This window comes from Panthera onca, chromosome D3 (assembly GCF_046562875.1).
Source record: "Panthera onca isolate mPanOnc1 chromosome D3, mPanOnc1 haplotype 2, whole genome shotgun sequence".
Taxonomy (NCBI): Eukaryota; Metazoa; Chordata; class Mammalia; order Carnivora; family Felidae; genus Panthera; species Panthera onca.
The window spans coordinates 78,810,145-78,830,604 of NC_138350.1; the positions used below are offsets into that span (position 1 = coordinate 78,810,145).

The 20,460-nt window shown below is 46.5% G+C and overlaps 1 protein-coding gene across 6 annotated transcripts in view; it reads right to left on the bottom strand.

Moving 5' to 3' along the window:
• RNF152 (ring finger protein 152) overlaps positions 1 to 20,460 on the bottom strand; it is a 79,117-nt gene that overhangs the window by 34,136 nt on the left and 24,521 nt on the right. Inside the window, exon 1 of one of the 6 annotated variants that reach the window (XM_060613994.3) lies at positions 17,626 to 17,848. The exons of the other annotated variants lie outside the window; for them this stretch is intronic. The gene's annotated coding sequence lies outside the window, so the exon portion shown is untranslated. Of the gene's footprint in view, positions 1 to 17,625; positions 17,849 to 20,460 lie in introns of those variants that run through there. 6 annotated transcript variants of the gene reach the window in all.

Consider the following 20,460-nt stretch of genomic DNA (forward strand, 5'->3'; position numbering starts at 1 on the left):
TAATGATTCTTCACTTTCAGGGCTACAAACCATTCTGAGAAAGTGACCACGGGTGCAGATTCCTCTGTGTCTGAGAGGGTAGGGGTGCAGAATAATATGCATGTACCCCAGCAGAAGTGCGCCCATAACTTCAGGGAGTTCGATCACTGAAGCTCCAGGTAAGGAACCCTTGCCCCCAGCCAGCGCTTCCCAAACGTCAATGTGCCAACGAATCGCCAATGCTGCTTTGAGTGGCAAACTTCTAGAACAGAGGTCAACACACTTTTCCTCTACAGGGACAGATAGTAAATATTTCAGGCTTCGCGGGCCACACCGTAACTGGCACAGCTACTCAACCCTGCCACTGTAGGAGAAAGCAGCCACACGCTAATTCCCAAACAAATGGATGCGCTGGGTTCCAACAAAACTTTGATTTGCAGAAACAGGGGGCAGGCTGGATTTGACCCGAGGAATATGCTAGAAGGCATTACTTTGAAACCCAGCACAAGGACTGTAACAGCAAATTAGAAAACTGAACTCAGCTCTGATGTTTTTAAGACTCACATTTCTTTTTACTGCGAATTTACCACATTCGGTTTGTTATCAACGTAACCGACAATTCTCATCACTACACTTTTTCCTACTGGACAATTTGTTAGGAAGAAGCCATTGTTCCATTTTGCAGCCAACACAGCAAGGGTCAGAATAACTCCACATTATAAACATTTCCTGAAAGACCCTTTGTGGCCTGCTTTTCTAACTCACAGAGCAGTTCTATTAATTGACAGCCGACCGCACGCCAGACATAAAAGCAGAACACATTCTCCCGTGTTCCAAGCGGCGCGTTTCTCTTCTGAATCCTGCTGTCATTTTAACAAGCCTGGCAGCTGTCAGACTCAGGCCAAAAGTCACAAGGGCTTTGTCTCCACAGAGACTTGTTTTCGCAAAAATTAGGACCCACACAAGCCTCTTGCCCGGCCTATCCCGTCCTTCATGGCAAAAGAGCAAATGCTTGACTACCGAGTGCCTTCCTGGGTGAGATGCCCGGGTCGCTTCCTGTTTCCTGACTGTTTCAGGCAAGCCCCTTCAACCACAACCACCTGACTCCACAGAATGGAAGTGGTTTCGACGGGTTTTCCTCCCAAGTGTACTGCATTCTGGAGTTCACACCTGGCCAGCCAGCTGCCGACCTGCTCTGTCGGAGGGATTTTAGCATGACCTATGTTGGGTGTATATCAGCGATACCTCAACAACCACTTTTTTTTTTTTTTTTTTTTGAAAGAGAGAGAGAGTGAAAGCATGAATGGGGGAGAGGCAGAGAGAGGGAGAAAGAGAATTCCAGGCAGGCTCTGCACACCAGCACAGAGCCCAACACAGGGCTCAATCCCACGAACCATGAGATCATGACCTGGGCCCAAATCAAGAGTTGGACGTTCAATCGACTGAGCCACCCAGGCAACCCCTCAACGACCGTTTTGGAGTGACTGAGAAAACTTTTCAGCTATTGCACACCCTAAGAGAAAGAGCCAGCTCTAGCTAGAAATGACTTAGGCCCACGATGTGTTTCTAGCCATTTGCACCAGTTTCCCAAGGTGAGCCTCACCAAATTAGACATTAACTTCTTTAGGATTGCCAGCTATTGTTTAAAAACCTACAGCATGTAGGTGTCTAAACAGCACAAAGGGCAAACTCTACAAAGCACAAATGATGCTTAGCATTTTGTATGGAGGTACAAGTCAAATTCATGAGCAAGCGCCTTTTATCAAATCTCACGCAACTAATCGGAAAAGAGTTATAAGTAACAGAACACTGGCAATCATAAAATCAATACCTTGCCGCCCACCTCCTACGATGGCAAAGGACATTCATCATCTCGATCTGGTGGAATAAGCCAACACAGTGGCTCTGGGGTTTCTCGTGTGTTGGTTATTGTTATATGTTTGAGGAATGTGTTTGGGACTGTAGGGCATTCACGGCGGCATTTTTACCTGGAGGTCAGATTTTTTTTTTTTTTTCCTAAATCGCTAGCAGAGATTGTCCAATCACAAGTGATTCATCTTGTGCCTACACAGTAACTCTAGAGGTTATGAGAGAATGAAAGTAATAATAACATGAGTCTGTAGGTCACAGGTACTTTAAACTTGTATCTCCAACGAGAGTAATAAGATACAGTGAGACTTGATTTCTTAAGGGAATGAGCAAAATGCATTTTATCTTAGTTTTTAAAAGCTCTGATGACCCTTAGATATTCACAGTGGCCTTGCAAAAGCGCATTCACTCACCTACTCACCTTGGTGATGAGCAATTTATAGATGGCACGTAACAAACAGGCTATTTCATTCACTTTATTCTCCCTGCTTCTCCGGGGGAGAAGTGGATCCATAAGTGGATCCAAGGGATCTGCGGATCCATAAGTGGATCCAAGGGCAAAAAAATATGGGTGATACTGTAAGATTTCTATAACAGTAGGGAGGTTGGGTTAAGATGATTTTCTTATTCACTTGTAGAGGCGACAGTTTTGACCGTGCTAAGAAGAGAAATGCTAGGGATCTCAGATAGAATCTAGTTAAACAACGAAGATGGCCTGGAATGCCAGACCTCTCACCAGCTCCACATGCCGGGGCCACGCCAGCTGGGCATACAGCACGTGCCGACCAAGCCATCTGGAAGCTTTGTGCTAGAAAACATCAACCTTTCATCTGTGTACGTGCTGAAGGGTGAAGTTTATAGTCAAAAAGATTTCTTCCCTTACAACGTAGTTTTGTCTTGTTTTTTTTTATCATTTCATCTTACAGGGGGAGGCACATGCGTCCTTTAAGACACCGCCAGGTTTATGTGAGTACCCCCAAAACACTCACACTCCTCACTCTGGGACACTAGCTGTCCGAAGCAGAGGCAGCCCATCTTGCATTCCTCCCAGTTAAAACTGTCCTCCCAGTAGTCATACTTGCACGTGATGAGCCTCAGCATAAGCCCGCTCAAAAGCAGCCGTGCACCCTCACCCAACCGCGCTCATGCTTCTTCTGGTCTTTTTCCTAACCTTTAAAAAAATTTTTTTTGACATTTATTTATTTTTGATAGAGACAGAGCACAAGTGGGGGAGGGGCAGAGAAAGAAGGAGCCACAGAATCCGAAGCAGGCGCCGGGCTCCGAGCTGTCAGCACAGAGCCCGACGCGGGGCTCGAACTCACGAACTAGGAAATCATGACCCGAGCTGAAGTCGGACGCCTAACCGGCTGAGCCACCCAGGCGCCCCTTTTTCCTAACCTTTAAAAAATATCCCCGAAAGACGAACTTGAAGAGCAGCCATGGGATCATGAAATAAAAAGTCAAAGACACAATGGTCGTTCAGTACTACAGAGCAGACAACTTCTGTCTCCCTTAGACCACTTCTCTTCCCTCCCCACTACACCTGTGCCTCTAGCTCAACTACTCAGGCTCAGCCCTGCCTCCGTTTGTTCTTGCTGCGCCTGCTGTCCAGAGCCTTCTTCCCCACCTCCCCGGCTGGACTATTCTTCAGCTTAGAGGCTGAAGGGCGAGGTAGAAGTGGTCCCAAACAGACCAAGGCACACTTGTGATGCACCTGCTCCTTCCTCTTGTTGCTTTTCACCCGTGCGTTTCCTTACTGTTTGCTCAACTGTAAGCCCTGAGATCCTGCCGCCCCGCCTACCACCACTGAACATGGTGGAAGCGTGTGGAAGCATTGATGAAAGAGGCATCGGGCACAGAAATACTAGTGCTGCTCCCCTCTTCGGCATCGGTAAGTCCAGATGAGGCAATGCACTAACATCTAGAAGCACTAAGGTGCCCGAAGACAGAATTTTGGGCACAGCAGAGTCCCTGGACCTTGGAATTTCACTAATGGGAATCTCAGCTCGTCACTAATTAGCTACACGGCCTTAGGCAAATCATTTAACCTCGCTGAGTTTCAGTTTCCTCATCCGTTAAGCAAGAAGAATCACACCTCGCTCAAAGTATTGTTTTGAGGATGAAACGGGTAATTGGTAAGGCATCCAGTCCAGCAGCCAGCTGCTCGATAAACACTGCTATCCTCTCCCCTACTTGCCGCCTAACTTCCCTTTGGGAGCAAATGTGACATTACCAACAAGAAAATAGAACTTTCAGGAATACATCAGAAGGAAGAAATGGAGAGAAAAGCACAAGAAAGAGGTAGCAGAATTATCTTTAAAGGAAAAATGTATCTAAAAGGGCAGGAGAGTTTTAACACACGAGCAAACAGGAACCTTGCTAAATGTGCTATTTCCATTTGCATGAGGTCTGTTTTTGTGGCTGACTAGAAACCCTCATTGCATAATGCCATAGAAGGCAGCTGTGCTCTAAAAAAGGTTTGGTGTAGTTATAGTAGGAGCTGGTAAAACAGTGCCAAAAGTCTCTTGGCTCAGGATGAATTCCCACAAGTGTCCTTGAATCTGTTAACTATGCAAAGATGGCTTTGCATCAATGGAAAATATAGGCATTGCATAGTCTGCCTTGAGGCTTACTCTCAAAATCACTACAGCCATGGTATAAATATTTCTTCAAAAAATATTTTTTTTAAGTTTATTTTTGAGAGAGAGAGAGAGAGCAGGGGAGGGGCAGAGAGAGACACAGACACAGAATCTGAAGCAGGCTCCAGGCTCAGAGCTGTCAGCACAAAGCCCCATGTGGGGTTTGAACTCACAAACAGCGAGATCATGACCTGAGCCAAGGTGGGACACAACCAACGGAGCCACCCAGGCACTCCTACACATTTCTGTTTCTTAAAACACACCTCAGAGAAAGCCAGCTGCCAAGGGTAATATAATTTGAAAATTAAAATTTCCATTCAAACATTGACAACAGTCACACATCTGAGATCACCACTGGGGTTCCTCATAAACTTCTCAAAGTGAGCGTGTCCAGCATGGAATTCTGGTCTCCCCTCAACACAGCCCCAGACCTGCTGTCCCCACAGTCCTCCCCATCTCACTTCCTGGCAACTCTATCCTTGTAGCAGTGCAGGTGAAAACCCTCAGCCCCATCCAGTCTCCTCTCGTTCACATGCCTCATATTCCACCTACCCCATCGGCTTCACTCTACAAATGTCTGGAATCGGACCACTTTTCGCTACTCCCCTGCTGCATCCTGGTCCAGGCCACCAGCACTCTTGCTTGCCAGGAGCATTGGCAAGATGGTGGTCTGGCTCCCCGCACCCCTCCTCTGCCCCCTACAGTCTACTCTGGGTACTGCATCCAGGGTACGGTAAGACAAAAGTCAGAGCAAGGGACTCCTCCCTCAAGCCCTAGGATAGCCACATGTGCCGTGAGAAGTAAAACCAAAGTACTTCCAATGACCCACAGGGCCCCGTGACATCACTGGCGCATCTCGGGGCCTCCCCTTGTGGACCCCTGGCTCCCTCTGCTCCAGGCCTGCTCTCCCTGCTGCCTGCCATCTCTGCTCTCAGATACTGACTGATGGGTTTTCCTCCTCACCTCCTTCGAGGTGACGTCCTTAAGAAGGTCTTCTTTGACTGCCTTTTTAAAAATTGCAGTGCCTCCCAACATCCCCTCTCTTCTTCCTTCGGTGATCCTTCTCTGGACACATCATCTTCGAACACCGTGCGTCACTCACCTATTTTATTCGGCGTCACCCCACTGAGTCCCCAGAACATGGGCTCTACGTGTGTTGTATTCGGTGCCGCATCCCAAGCCTCTAGAACTGTGTCCAGCACCTACTGGATGGATGCTCCACTGAAAAACTGCTCTATCACATCGGGGGTTGCTATCACGCCAGCCAAGTAAAGCGCCACGGGGGCCAGGAAGGCTCTTACTGACTCTGTCCTCTCTCTCTCTGTCCCACCACGACCAAAGTTTTCTAGGTTTCTCAATATTTTTGCAAGAGAGGTCAGGCTCCCATAATTCTTCTGACCACTAAAATCATACCACACGTGTGAACGATTCCATATCCTAAAAGAGAAGTGCACGTGTCAGATATAGTAAAAATTAAAAAAATAAATAAATTAATACCCCTCCTCTACCATCACCTTCCTCTAATTAAACTGGAAGTCAGTAAGAAAACAACAAGCGACACTCACATGTTCACCATTTAAAAAAAATTTTGTTTAATGTTTATTTAGTTTTGAGAGACAGAGAGAGACAGAACCCGAGTGGGGAAGGGGCAGAGAGAGAGGGAGACACAGAATCGGAAGCAGGCTCCAGGCTCTGAGCTGTCAGCCCAGAGCCCGATGCGGGCTCGAACCCACGGACTGTGAGATGATGACCTGAGCCGAAGTCGGGTGCTTAACCAACTGAGCCACCCAGGCACCCCATATGTTTACCATTTTTAAAAATATTTATTTATTTTGGGGAGAGCACCAGCGGGGGAGGGGCAGAGAGAGGGGGACAGAGGATCCGAAGCAGGCTCCGTGCTGACAGACTGACAGCAGTGAGCCTGATGTGGGGCTCGAACTCACAAACCGTGAGATAATGACCCGAGCTGGAGTAGGACGCTCAACCGACTCGAGCCACCCAGGCACCCCATATGCCGGTAACACATAGCGATCCAGTCTGTCCATGACTTAAGCTGGACACAGCTATAGCTTCCTGGGAAGTATCTGAAGAGAGTTAAGGAAGGGACTATATGCAGGTCCGGGCAGGGGTGAGGGTCCTCTCAAGGCCCTCAGGGATTAGCAACACTAGAAGGCCCCTATCAACCCCAGAGCTGAAGGGCAAGAGAACGGAACTGTCACCACAATAAGTAAAAGTTTGGTGTTCTGGAACATGGAAAGGGGCTCTTTCCAGCAGGAGCTAATAGAGAGAGGGAATGGGGGCTCAGGCAGGGAGGGAGCAAGGGTGTGGGAAAGCAGAGGAGGGCTCCGACTTCTCTCTTCTCTGTCCTATTATCTCCTGCCAGTAGTCAAACCCAACCTGAAGCCAGAGGGCAAGGAAGGCTGGCTTCCCTTGGCACAGCCCAAGAAGGTCTGGGAAGATGGGAGACTGATCTGGAGGGATGAACAGAGAATGTCTGGCACACCCCCAGTGGAGGTCCTGGAGTCTTGACCAATCCAGGAAGGGCATGGAACAAGGAGCCTGGATAAGGGCCGAGAGTTTTCCTTGTTTCTCCTCACTGTTAGCTGTTAGGAGCCAAGTCTGTGTCACGGAAATGCTGCCCTGGGTGGAACATTGGAAGGAGGGGGGCGGTTAACAGCTCACAACCTACGCACGAAGTGCCCTTTCCAAAGCAAATGGTCTTCGGTACCCAACACGCAAAAACCGAGATGCAATTGCTGTGTGGTATGGCCAGAGAATTTTTTAGAAAGTCTCCATTTCTGCTACCTTCAAGTTGACCCTGAAGAACTTCCCTAGGCCCATGATTAGCGTTTTGAGACCCCAACTCTCCCTGAAGTTATTTCAAATGCATCACAAGTGACCAGTCAGCGAGCGATTATAGAGAATACCGACAAAGTTCCAGGTGCCACGAGCCCCGCTTCCTCCCAACAGCCACACAAAGGAAGTATTCACTGCTCAGTTGAGGTAATGTGCCCAAACTGGCATTGCCCAATCTGCCCAGTCTGCCCAAACAGGTGCCAAAGCCCGCATAGTTTTAGAATTTCATCCAAATTAAAAATTCTTAAACCTCTGACTTCAGGTTACCTGTAACAAAATGGATCCCTCCTTCTTCAACTCATTTGAATTGATGGAGATTGTGCAGTCGCGTCCACTGAGCCTTCACGGAACGAGTTTGAAAAGCACCTGGCTGGCTTCTGGATTAAGTTCTATCAATGATTTACTTTGTGGCCTGAGGCGATACTCAATTTCTCAGCTGTCTGTATCTCTTTAAATACAATGACCCTTCATCCAAAGCTGTCAGGGATATATGGAAGTGAATTACTTAATATGTCCTTCCTGTCTTTTCTACAGGCTCTGCTTCCCCAACCACCTCATGCGCATTTTGCCCAAAGCAAGAACACAGTAGTGTAGAAAGCACATCTGTCAGACGCATCTGGAGTCAAGTGGGAGACCTTCAATGGCGAACCATTTGAACTTGGACAATTTATCCAACCTTGTTGTGCCCTTGTGTGCGTCATCTGTAAACGTGGACACTAGGAAAGCCTGGGCTCACACAGTTGCTGGGTGATAAAATGAGAATGTGTGTGCAAAGCCCTCAGGATATTATTTGGAATAGAATAACCACTTGAAAGCCAATGTAATCATTATCATCATTATAATCCTATCATTTTTCATAGGTGGTTCTAAGTAGAATTGGTGAAAATGCAAAATTTCTTTGAGCATTCTCCAGAATTATTCTATGACCTTAAAATAATTCTCTCTTTTTTTTTTTAAGTCTTGATAAGCAGAGGTGAAAATAACACAAATGGATATTATGATCTCCACCAAACTTGATTAATAGCTCTCATAGAAAATAAAACCCAAGTTACTGAAGAGCTGGGTCAAGCTATATAGACTTGATTAGGGTACAAGAAAGGTATACTACGGGAAATTTGGGGGCAAGAGGATTTCATTTTGGACTATATGAAAAAAATATAATTCATGACAACAAAGTAAATCTGTTTGTGAATGAATGGTACCCAAAATACAGGTTAAAAAAATAAACAGTTTCATGAACGATAAAATACCCCACACACTTAGAGCTCAGGGATCTGGTGAAAGCTTCCTGAAGCTTCTACCCAGCATTCACACTATGAAGTACCCCAGCCCTCAACTGTAAAGTCTTCTGATACTCAGGAAGCTCCACCAGGCAGGGACCAGCCCTCCCCACCCCCCCACCCCTCCCCGGGCCCGGAGAGCTGGCACAGTGCCAAGCACACAAAAAATGCCTTGTCACAATGTTTGCTTTGATAAATGACTGATTATCTGGCAAATCAGATCAGAGACCATGTCCATTTCCCAGGCAACCACTCAGTGCATCAGCAACATGCCTACGACCTTCCTGTATTTGGTCCCCAAGGCCATCTACTGATATCCACAATTATAAAAAACATCTTACAATCTTACTCTGGTTGGTACAGATAAACCACAGTAGTCTTACATTTCTGATCTCACAGAAACAGACAGGCTTTGCTCAGCCGGTCCCGCCCCAGCACCACTTTGTATCAATATTTTAAATCAAACTTTTAAACCATTAAAGTTCTGGAACACAGCATCTACCTCACATTAACATTGTAGCCACAGTGTAGTTCCTATGAGTAGCTGGTATCCAATAAACATTTACTGAAGGGAGGGATGGAGGGAAGAAAGAAAGGTGGAAAACACACTTACCTAGGTTCCGGAATTGTCCCACATTTGAGTGAGGAGGTAGGAGAACAGATCTATGGGACACATCCAGAAACGGTACCGAGTTTTCTAGGGGCCTCACTTAATCCTTACAACAGTCCTAGGAGAGGGTATCTCACTCACCCATTTTAAGGATGCAGAAACTCAGGTACAGAGAAGTTAAATAGTTTCCTGAGCATCCCCCAGCCAGTAAGTTTCAGAGCCAAGATTTAAACAGTACCAGATACACTGTAGTACGGCCCTACTATCTGGACACCCAAAACATCATTAATGTTTTCATTTATAGCAAAGAAAATTAAACCCAACTAGCTAAATGACCACTAAAAAAAAAAAAAAAAAAATCACATGCTGGGGCACCTGGGTGGCTCAGCTGGTTGAGCGTCCGACTCTTGATTTCAGCTCAGGTCATGATCCCAGGGTTGTGGGATCGAGTCCTGGGCTGGGCTCCACGCTGAGCATGGAGTCTGCTTAAGAGTCTCTCTCTCTCTCTCTCTCTCTCTCTCTCTCTCTCTCCCCCTTTACCCTACTCACGCTCTCTCTCTCTCTCTTAAAAAAAAAATGTTTCAAAAGTCACATGCCATCTACAGGTGCAAGACCCAGTGCATCTCCTCGGTTACTACCTTAGAACACTAGAAAATAAGGACCTCTATCTGTTCTTATACATGAATATAAGTTTATGTTACAGTCTTTCTATCAGCTTTCTAACTTCAACCCAGAATTCCCACTGAAAATACAATCGCAACATTCGCATAGCACCTTGTGATTTATAAAAACAATTTTATCTATAATACCCTCCCTGTGACATACGAGATGCAGGTAACATCACCTGCTGTCAAAGACAAGGGCCATCTTAGTGACAGGCAGCCCAGAGATGCCCTCAGCGACACGTCACAGCTCAAAGCGCCCAGGAACACAGGGAGGCAACTTTCAAAGACCACAGCTTCTGCCACCAGTGGTTCCAAAGGAAGAAATTTCAAAAATGATTATTTTCTCCTCCAGACTGGAAATGTAAGGACATATAACGTGAATAAATACAATTCTTATCAATTCTCAAGGAGATCAACCATTTACGGAGAAGGTCTCAACATCCTTCTCTCTCCCTCACTTTTGCTTTTAAAAGCCTTTGGGCAATACAAGGAGAAAAGTATTTGCTTATTGAAATTGTGGGCACACCAATCTGCTGAACATCTCAGGAGCTGTTGGCTAACTAGACTTTTGTATTTCTTGCCAGAATTATACCACAGCTCATAAACCGATTATGTTAATATCATTGAAAGATATAACACAGAGTCCCCAGCACAGCATTTTCCCCAAAACTCAAAAGAACATCTAGGTCGTCAGACTTCAGAAAACTGATTTAAAATCTTACTTAGCAGGCACATACCTCTGCAGTGGGTCTCATTCTTGGCTGAACACTACAATCACTTGGAGAGATTTAAAAAACACCAATGCTCAAGTTCCACCTGTGGAGATGCTGATTTAATTGTCCTGGAGTGAGGTCTGGACGCTGGGACTTTTAAAAGCCCTCCCAGTGACTCCACCGAACATCCAAGGTTGAGACCCACAGGTATAGAAAGCAAGGAGCACACCTGTCCGCTCAACTAAGTGACTCACAGATGGTAATGACCATGAACAACTTCACAATTAGTAATTAGCTGATAACACGAGTTTAAATTTTCAGACACAATCTTTCGCTGCATAACTGAAATTGGTCTCCTGGTCTTCCTGACATCTCCATACCACTTTAATCTGGAAATTCAGATGAATATAAAAATGCATTTTAAAAGTACTCAAATCCATGCAGCACTTACAAATATAAGAAAGAGATTTACAGATATAGAAATACAAAGTCACCTGTAATCGTTATAAGCACTAGGAGGTATTAGTTTTCTCTTGCTGCTATAACAAGTTATCCCAACCTTAGTGGCTTAAGACAACATGAATTTATTCTTACGGTTCTGGAGGCCAGAGGGGCCTCTTCTGAGGCCAGACTCAAAAGAGCCTCCCTAACCCAAAGTCAAGGTGTGGGCATGGCTGGTTCCTTCTGAAGGCCCTGAGGGGAGAATCTGTTCCTTGCTTTTTTCAGCCTCTAGAGGCCACCTGCATTGTTTGACCCATGCATGGCTCCTTCGCTGCCTCCGTCTTCTCAGGAAGGACCCTTGCGATTACTTTAGACCCACACAGATAATCCAGGATAACCTCTCCATTTCCAGATCCCTAATCACTTCTACAAAGTCCCTTTTGCCATGTAAGGGAACATGCACAGGTTCGGGGGATCAGGACAAGGATATCTTGGGGGGGCCATTATTCAGCCTGCCCCAGAATAAGGCAAATGTCACGACTACCATCCTGCCCGTCGCCCCTGCCCACCATCCTTATTTTTCAGTTAAAACTCAGACTCAGAGCTGCATGACTTAACCAGGTCTCATGTCTGGGACCGGGCTGAATTTACATCTGATCTCATATTTCTAAGTCCCACTTTCCCTCTGCCGCAAGTGTTGCTTCCCCACACGAAGGTGATGTTTGCAATATTACTTTCCTTTCCAAGCTCTCACCACACTGCTAACAAGAAGTGTTTTCACTCAGCCTCAGTCATTATCTCAGTTCCTCAGCCAGTACATGCCAAGTGGAAACTTCCATGCACTACCACTGGTAAACACGCTTCAAGCCAGACCCCTTCCCTACGGCCGGGAGAACCAGCAAGCCCACTGGGGCAGTAATCCATTATACAGACTATGATGTCATAACTATCGCAGGGTTAGCTGCGCAAGAAAGTACATGCAGAGAAAAAGTGAGCTCTCAGTTTGAAGAAACCAAAACAATCTGAACTTGCTAAGACATATACATATATAACACCCATCTCGAGAAAAATTTATAAGTGATGTCCATAGCCTGCACGCTTGAAACCAGCTTGATGCCCCTATATCCTGCATGCTGTTCAGAATTACTTTCTGTCTTCTTAACTGAGGACGTGGTATGTATTTAGAATCTCAGTGGTTTTTCTGGAAGGTGGTATTATTTTAGCTAGAGTCATCAGGAAGCAGTGGGTAAGGCTTTTCTACACAAAGGACGTTCTCATATGATGGTCACACTTTCACTGATGCCTTGGGGTTACACATACCCCTCCTCCCAAGCACATCAGGGAGAGAAGAACCTGGTGCTGAATCATAGCCACTTTAACAATGGCAGAAAGTAAACAAGCCAAGCAAATCTCACTGCCAAGCTTATACCTTGCCTGAGTCTGTGTTCAATCTGATGTGAAAATGGTAGGTCAGGAAAAAAAAAAAAATCACTACTGCATCAGAAGGCAACTGGTATAATGCGAGCAAGTCACATGATTTACCTGAACTAAGATAACTCATCGACTCCATACCCAAAACTATAACATAACAACAAACAGGGCTTTAAAGATCATGTGGAATAATTCAAACAACCAGAATAGTATATTTTAAATAAGCTAATGTGGTGGGAGACAGGAGGAATACTGAAATAGATTTCGTGGCTTTTATTCATGCCAAATCCAGGCTCTGAAGCTATCATTTTATACAATTATAACCAATATTTTGGAATGATTCCTAGGGGCAGCAAGATTCCCTGACAACTAGGAGTCACTTTGGGCCACTAATTCAGAAAAGTACACCAATGCATTTTTAAAGCTTTTCAACAAGGTAGCTTTACATGGGAGTTCTGGTTTACCAGGAGTCAACCATAAACTTGTAATAAAATGAGGATGTTCTAATCATGTGACTCAGGTATAAGCTGGCTAAACTAAAAGAGAACACACCTGCTAAGTATTCTTTACTCCATGTTTCCCTACATCCAGGTGGTTAAAGAGCCCTGGGTTTGCGTTCTGGTTCCGCCATTAATTCACCTGGACCAGCCACTCAACTCCTCTGGGCCTCAGGGTTCTCACTGGTTAAGGTGAGAGGGCTGGACAAGATGACCTCCAAGGGCTCCTCCAATGGTGACTCTAGAAGCTTCCAAAAAGAGCCATTAACAAAGTTTACTGGCTGACTTCTATCTGGAATTAGATTCCAACTGAGTTGGTAAATAAACTAAAGACATGACACTGATGGTCAAGACCCTGAACAACAAAAAGCTGGAGAACAACATGGTGAAATAGAAAATTGGGTCCCTCTCCTGAGAAAGCTACAAAGCCTGGGGGTCCCGAGAGTTTATTTCAAAGACTCCTGAGGGTGCTCATACAACAACCCTGCAGGAGGGTCCTCATTTTCAGGACGCCTCCAGGGCTCAGCACCTCCCAAGAGACAGAGAAGGGATGTGCGAGAATGGGGAGAGGGGTCAACCTTGAGCTGGGGATTCCACCCAAAGCATCATCGGAGCATCATCACTAGGGCCCCTTCTGGCCACCGGGGGCCCGGGATAGCGTTCAAGGTCACTCTGAGGCAGGGATGGCTATTCATTATGAGCTGGAGACTGAGTGGTTAGGAATTTGCTACACCTTCTTCCTTCTGTCCTTACCTGGGCTGGGGAAAGGGGACAGTAAAGCAACCTGCATCCTCTTGAAAGTCTGCAAAATTAGCCACAGAAAATGAAAAGTGGATTCACAGAGCTGCTGAGTTCTCCCAGGATTCAGGTCCCCGAAGAGCTAGTTCCATGAAACAAATGTGCCTGCTTAAGTGGGAGAGCCCAGAAAACAAGTGACAGGAAAATTGAAGACTTGCTATAAAACTCATCTTCAAAAAGCCATAATTATCACAATCGTGTCACCTAAGCATTATTTACAAACATCCTTCTGCACAATTTCTCCTCTTTGAACAGCCCTCGTCTAGATATAGTGCCATTACTCAGGGCAACATTTTAGATTAATTAAGTAGTAAAACCGGGGAAAACAAGCATTTTTCAATCAAAACTCTGGAGTGAATATAATTTAAATAAGATGCAGGGGAATGGGCATAAAAGGGGGAGAAGCTGACTTTTTACCTTTGTGCTGATAACCCCTACTTACCAGTTGTATAACATATCAGTTTCCAGTGTTGTGTCCATGACCCAATACCGTAAAAGGGAGAAAGTGTACAATTTCCCCTATTTTGCAGATGGGAAAACTGAGACTCTAAGGAAATTAAATGATTCATCCAAAGGCGAGGCACCCAACTCCCGACCACCCACCTCCTTATTTCGATGCCTCCCTCAGGACACGAAGCACTGTCCACGTGATTTTGTTTTCATGGTGACACTAAAATAATTTTTGCATCAAAAGCTGTCGTACATTCCATCTGGGCCTTGCTTTTGAACCTTTAGGGCCTCAGAAGACTCTGGGTTGAGTCCTGGAAAAATGAAGTAAATTTTCAACACCTGCATCAACAGGGTTTTGCCTACAAGCAGAGACAGGCAAGAGAATGCTCCTCATTGTCTGTTGCTATTACTGCAATTCTCCTCGTAACCTACCATTACCTTTTTTACATTTTTATGAGTGGAGTGTAATTGACATACAATGTTAGACTGGTTTCAGGTCTATAACATAGTGACTCGACGACCCTACACATCACTCATTGCCCATCACGATAGGTGTCCTCACCATGCAACGTTATTATTCCCCACGCTGGACTTTTCATCCCCGTGACTTGTTTTATAACTGGAAGTTTGTACCTTTTAATTCCCTTCACCTGTTTTGTTCCCTCTCCCGCCCCCCTCCCCCTCTGGCAACCACAGTTTGTTCTCTGTTTTCAGGAGTCTATTTCTGTTTTTGCTTGTTTGTTTTGTTTTTTAGATTCCACATATATGTGACATATGCCATTTGCCTTTGTCTGACTTGTTTCACCTAGCCTCAAATACCTTCTAGATCCGTCCACGTTGTCCCCAATGGCAAGATTTCATTCTTTTTTTTATGACTGAGTAATATTCCACCGTAGGTACATGGATTTCTTTAAAATGCCCAGGCCTCATGGTTCATGGCCATGTTCTGCTTGTACAAAGCAGAAAAGCAGCCCATAATTCCACATTACTTCCACGTCTTCCAGGCCCTGGCCAGCCAAAGACAGGGCTGTTTGCCTTTCTTCATTCTATTTTTGGACAGCACTCTATCACAAAACACCTCGCAGTCCCAGCCCTGTTAATCAATAGTCACTTAAGGTAAATTTGTCACGGAAGTGTATAAACATCTAGGTTCAACAGTGTTTTCCAGGGCGCCTGAGTGGTTCAGTTGGTTAAGCGTCCAACTCTTGATTTCGGCTCAGGTCATGATCTCACAGTTTGTGAGTTCAAACCCCGCATCAGGCTCTGTACTCTCAATGCGTAGCCTGCTTGGAATTCTCTCTCTCCTTCTCTCTGCCCCTCTCCTGCTCATGCTCGCTCTCTCTCTCTCTCTCTCTCTCTCTCTCACACACACACACACACACACACACACACACACAAAAGAAAAAAAAAAACTTGGGGCGCCTGGGTGGCTCAGTCGGTTAAGCGGGTGACTTCAGCTAAGGTCATGATCTCACAGTTCATGGGTTGGAGCCCCACATCGGGCTCTGTGCTGACAGCTCAGAGCCTGGAGCCTGCTTCGGATTCTGTGTCTCTTTCTCTCTCTGCCCTTCCCCTGCTCTCTCTCTCTCTCTCTCAAAAATAAACATTTAAAAAAATTTTATAAAAAAAAAGGAAAAAAACTTAAAAAAAATTTTTTTTAATAGCATTTCCCAAAATAATGCATTTGCCCTGTTACTTTAAGTCATCAGATAACTAAAACAACAGCAGCAGGAAAAACAGCCCTAGTCTATGCTCAGGTGGTGGGTGTGAGTTGAGCTTTATTTTTAGGATCTCTAAGTCTACAAAGTCTATTGAAACGAGTGAAGCAGGCTAGGGTGATGGCTCTGTCCCACATGTGGTCTGTCTCAACTTGGAGTCAGGCTGCCCCAGGCCTCTTGTGTCACGAATGAATCCCTCCCACCTACTCCAATTTCTAGGATCAACCCCAACCTTAGTGGAGACGCCTAGGTAACTCTGGTGCCATCCTCTGGGACCCCACCCGAGTCCCCCCGGAATGCCGACTTGGCTATGACATCCTGCCCGGGCTCCTCTACCTCCACTCGCGTTCTTGATTCCTTAGGCTTCCAGGTCTGAAGCTCACCGGACCCCTGGCTGCCCCTCCCTCCCCCAAGCAACTGGATCCACCACCCTTCCTTCAAGCCTGTACTCTAAGACTGGGACTCTGTCCCTGAGATACCGCCACCTCTGGCAATACTCCCCGATTCTGCCTCCTTCAACTTCCTATTGCAAACCATTATCCTGAAGGGCCGCCGCCGAGTCCCCGACCTTCCCGCGGCCTCTCCATCGTATCTGACAGGGGGACTTCCTCCCAGGGCTCCCACGGGGCAAGTCCACTGCACTCCTTCCGGGCCTGGCTGGGCCCCAAGGACAAGACCGGCAGCTCTTCGACCAGCCCTCTGCATTTCAGACCACGTTCTTCTTTAAATGCCTCCGTTTTAGCCTATTTACTGGTGGACGCAGAGCGAGTGAAAGGCTGTCCTCATCACCAGCCCCTCACTATTTACTTGAGGTCTGCCAGCAGCTCGCATACAGCAACCTATTAATTGCCCTGCAGACATCATGATGCAGCAAATTTCACTATTTTCACACAGAGATGAGAAACCTAGGATCCCATTCTAATAAGAACCGTGACTAAGTTCAGTTGGCGAGATGGGGGCAAAATGAAAACTAACCCAGAGTCTCCCGGCTTCGTCTTACAGTATGAACTCTCTCTGGGGAAACCAGGTTTCTTACACACCGAGTTATGTCGATTACCCAGTGCAGGAGGGCAGAGGATGTCCTTTCTGGCTCATGTGGGCCAGCCCCCTATTATGGACATGGGCTGGGGCTCCCTGGCGAGCCCGTCACCTGCCTGCTGGACTCTGAGGCCACCGCATACTTATTCCACTGCACAGAAGGGGACAGAGCACACATTTGCTCAAATTCCCAACTCAGTACTTCTGATAAAACCAACTGTCTCCAATAAAATTGGAAGGACTTTGGTACTTCCCACCGGTACCATCGAAGCTTCTTGGTTTCAGGCTTAGTTGACTTAAGTGAAATCGGCAACAGAGCATGAGAGGGCTGTTTGGTACTAATTCAAACTCTTGAGTTTCTTCCGATGTGCAGCAGAGGCCTCACCGACCATGTTCTCAGAGGCCCTGCAACACAGTCACTAGAGACATAATGTCACAGCTACCGGTTCTGGAAAGAGCTGGGGGAGCTGCCTTCCTGTCCAGGGTGGCACGTGCTACCCTCTGGAAAGGGACTTGAAGCTGTGGTGTGCATGAGTAGCAATCCACGTGTGTGTGTGCGTGTGTGCGCGTGTGTGTGCGCATGTAGGGGGTGTTGAAGGGAGTCTCAAAAGAAGGTATGTTCGAGCCCCAGCCCCTCGTACCTCAGAATGTGGCCTTGCTGGGAATTAGGGCTGCTGCACATGTCATTCGGTAAGATGAGGTCATGTTGATGAGAGGGCCTTGAATCCAACACCACTGGTATGCTCGGCAAGAGAAGAGACACCTGAGGAAAGAGGGTCCTGTGATGACACGGGCATGAGATGAGATGCATCTACGAGCCAAGGGTTGCCAGCAACATCAGGAGCTGGAAAAGGCAAGGCGTCGTCCCCCCCTATAGGTTTCAGGGGAGCGTCGCCCGGCTCTCACCTTGAATTCAGACTCCCAGCCTCCAGAGCTGTCAGACAAAAAATTACTGTTGTTTTAAGCCACTCAGTTCCTTGTACTTTGTCACGGCAGTCCTAGGAAATTAATATGAGGTGGAAATGAACAACCAAGGAATCACAAAAACCTCTCGATTTGGAAGCAGCACCAAATAGGAAGGAGGAAATACAGGTTTGTGCTCAGGGGCATCCTTCGCACCAGGGCCACCCACCTGATTGAACTGGAGGAAGAAAGACAAGGTCCTGAGTCCCTCAGAGGAACCTTGCTTCCCCTAAGAAGGGAGACGAAGTAGGGGAAGGCCCTAAGTAGGGGAGGGAATAGAGGAGGAAGTCCTGCCTCCTCCAGCCTGAGCCTCGTGGCACCTCTCTGCCTCACATCCTTAAGAAGGTACTAGACAAGTGTTTTCATATCTATGATCTCATTTAATCATTATGCCCATTTGCGTAATAGAGAGGAGGGCAGGTATTATCATCCCCTTTTACAGACAAGGAAACTGAGGCTCAGACCAGACCATAGGCTGCCACAGATGACCATTCCAAAAATAACTTCAGCTGACAAAGCAAAAGGCTTTCAAAAGAGGTAAGATGGGGGTGAATCTTGTTTGGGGAGGTGGGGGGAAGACAAGTTAAACAAAAGTTTAGACACCTTCCATGTCCAAATCAAATTTGCTGGCCTTGACACGTAGCCCCTTTACCCTTTTTTGAACATAACAACGTTCACATAACATTACTGTAGACACAATCTGCCAATTCTCTGGCCAGCTCTTTACATTAAAGTCTTTGAAGGGAAGAAACTGACCATGTTTTCCAGGCTTGAAATGCAAGGAGTCTGGCTTTTGTGTGCTATCTCACCGTGTGCTCTAAAATCTTCAAGCGCTGCTGTGTAACCACCCAGCCCCTGCCCAGCCGTCACCTGCACGAGGACGTGCCTTCCCGAAGCTGGTCTTGAGTGTTTGAGAGGCCGGAGCTCCCACAGACTGTGTCCAATGACCTCGATGACTGCGTGAGCCCTATCCCAAAGCAGCACTTGGTAAGGCAGAAGAAGGCAGTGACGCAGAGAGACGGCAGGTGTCCCACGAAAGGACAGGATTGAAAGGGTTAAGCAGGAAAGCACTGGAGATAAGGACCTTGGTTGGGTGGGGAGCTCTGACTCTAATCAGCTTCCTTTTCCAAATATTTAAATCTCTCCCCTCTGGAAAACACCCAGTCACTGGCCATGGGGAAAACCTGATTTCTTCTTTCATGCCCCAGACCTACACCAAGATGTCAGGCACACGTACCCCCAGTACCAGCCTCTCTGGGAAAACACGTCCGTGAGATACCATTCCACATGCTGTCGGCTTGAAAATATTAAACACCACTGAACAAAATTTAAGGTTTCTTTTTCAGATTTAAATGTCTACTTATTTCAAAATGAATTAGTGGCTCTCTGGGTTTCATAATGTTTAATTCATTAATGATAACTACAGCTCGAGAATTTGAAAGGAAATCGCTTCCAGGATAAAATTAAATGCGAAACTCTAAGCAGTGATTCATGGCTGTTCCTATCTAAATTACTAATCCATGTGACAAACCTGGTTGGCAGCACAAAAAAAGCAATACTATTTCCCCCCATTGCCTTTATATACTTTGCTGAATTGTTTTGCAAACTGCCTAAACCCAAGTCCTCAATAATCGCCTGGTAGCAGCCTCCGTTCCGTTGTGGAATTTAGTACTTAGAGTCTCTATTGCCTCAGAGAGGTTCATAATGGACTAATACTTTTGTGCCTCGGAAAAGAGTTTTCTCGACATTAGAGTTTAGACATATAATCCGATGGATTTCCAAGGAAACTCATTTTAAATTAAAGGCAAATATCCCCATGATATCTGTCCACATCTCCCCAAAGAAACCCGCATGCAACTCTAAAAATGGCAATTTTCTTTTAGTTTGCAAGGAAGCCTAGCCAGCTAAGATCCAATTACATATCTCCCCGTTAGAACAATTGGGCACTGGAGTAACCATGCTGTCCAAAAGACAAGATAATATAATGCTTCTGAAGTTTCATCAAGCCCAGGTTACTCTGCCTCCTGAAATTTCTCTCAGGTCTGTTCCTGTAACCACTGCCTGGGTTCACAACCCAGCCTAGAGAGGAGAAGCAGGCAAAGATATTCCTGACCACACACACCGCCTCCAAAGGAACTCAGGGCTCCCACAGGGCACATATCTGGGATTTGATTCCAGATGGCCACAAAAATCCCTGCAAACCAGGTCCCCCCAGCCCCCGGCTCTGCCGCACTCCAACCGCCCTGTGTGCTGCCCCTAAGTGGCAAGTCGGATCCCCACCAGCCCTCAGGGGTGCCACTCCATGCCCGGGATTTACATATGGTGACTCCTCTATCCTTGAGAGGACTTGGGGAAGGTGTCCTCATCGTCCCCGTGTTGCAGAGCAAGAGATGGTGACAAGGATGTTCAAAACACCTGCCCAAGTCACAGCGCAAGTAACCGGCAGAGCTGGGATTCACACCCACACTTTCTGCCTGATTTCCCACGCTTTGAACCGTCTGATCAGGCCACTG